Genomic DNA, 1,816 nt, shown 5'->3' on the forward strand with positions numbered 1-1,816 from the left:
GAGCACTTGGAGGGAGTGGCCCATGGCCTGGTGAGCATGAAGCTCCTGCCTTCAGTGGTTGCGGTGGCAGTGACCAAAGGCTGAGGTGTGGTGGGGGGAATGGTCTGTGGTCCGCAGGTGGAAGCCGTCTCATCCAGCAGGTGTGGCCATGCGGTTAGCTCATCTTAGAGGGCTTGGGGCCACACCAGTGATCTGGAGCAGCAGGACCTAGGGCAGGGCCTCCTGGCCAGGGGTCTGTGAACCCATGGAATGTGCGTGTGATTATGTGTGGATCACGCACATGTGTGTCTTTCTTGGGGAGCATGCCCATCGTTTCTGTCACATTCTTAACGTGGGTCCCCAACATGCATTCATTACAGGGTCCCAGTGGACTCCAGATGGCGGCTTTGCTGTGACTGGAGACGGGGGTGGGCGATGGTGGAAAGAGTTTTAGTGATGTGGGAGACCCAAGGCCTCACTCAGGCTCTAACACTGGATCGATCACTTCTTCCTTTTTTTTTTTTTTTTTTTTTTAGATTTTATTTGTTTAACGTAGAGAAATCACAAGCAGGCAGACAGAGAGGGGTAAGCAGGCTCCCTGCTGAGCAAGAGCCAGACGAGGAGGGGCTCAGTCCCAAGACCCTGAGATCATGATCTGAGCTGCAGGCAGAGGCTTAACCTACTGAGCCACCCAGGTGCCCCCGGTCACTTCTTTTCCTTAAGCCTAGGTTTCCCCATTTAGGAAAAGGCTACTGCAAGTTTAAACCCTCCCACCTCCCTGGTTTTTGTGAGACTCAGAGGTAGTAGACATTTTGTCACAGGTGGCTACTGAGATGGCTCAAAGTTTATCTCCGAGCAAAAGGCATTCAGACCCTAAGGAAATCAAAGTAAAATTTGACAATAAAGACAGCTGCTGTTAACGGAGCTCTTACCATGTGCCTGGGGCTGTGCTAAACTTGAACTCTTCTGAGCCCATTGCTTTTAGCTCCTTTTACTGCTGCGGCACCAAGGCTAGGGAGGAAGGCTGTCTTGCACCTAGCACTTTGCAGAGCCACAGGCCAGACTCGGATCTGTGGACCATTGACCCCACCACGTCCTGACCTCCCTGGAGCCACTCCAGGAGTCCTGCTGCCCATGGCGTCCTGTGAGCCCCATGGTGCCGGCCACAGAAAGGCTCCCTCCACAGGCTCCAGTGGGGGTCTCCAACATGTATCTCTTTGTCCCTTTTAAACAGCGATTTTTAAAATGTCCAGAACCCAGAGGCTGAGCCCTCTGATGTCAGGCAGACTCACTGAATTCTGAGTGGATCATAGATGACTAAGAAATGCTCTCCTTTCTTCACCTCCCATAATCTGAAAAGACACCCAACAAGTTCATCTTTCGGTATAAATTTGGCCAATGTCTTTAGTCTCCGGATGTCTCAAATTATGACTCCCAAGCACCCGCCGTCTACTCTTTCATGCATAACAGATGAAGCCAGGAAGAACAAAGTCGCCTTTCAGATTTGATGTGACCTTCAGCTTCACTGGGTGGATGTCAAGGTCTTGTCTCCCAGGAGGAGACAGCATCCCAGTTAAATCTCTCCAACGACTTCTCAGTAAGCCCAGTTAGGGAATCAGGGTCGATTCCGTGCTCTCAGTTCTGGCTTTCCTCCTCCTTCCTCCCTGAGTGTATAGATCACAGCACGTGGCCTGCTTGTTAGGGTGTGAACCTTTCTCCAGCGCTTCATATATGCCAAGCCCTGTTAGGTCCCTCACGCCTAACACCGGTGGTACTAATTCTGACAACTGCACTATGAGGTGGGTGGTCCTAGTCCCATTTTCAAGATGGGACAGTG

The sequence above is a fragment of the Mustela putorius genome, unplaced genomic scaffold, assembly GCF_011764305.1.
Source record: "Mustela putorius furo isolate JIRA1106 unplaced genomic scaffold, ASM1176430v1.1 tig00003853_pilon_pilon_pilon, whole genome shotgun sequence".
NCBI lineage: Eukaryota > Metazoa > Chordata > Mammalia > Carnivora > Mustelidae > Mustela > Mustela putorius.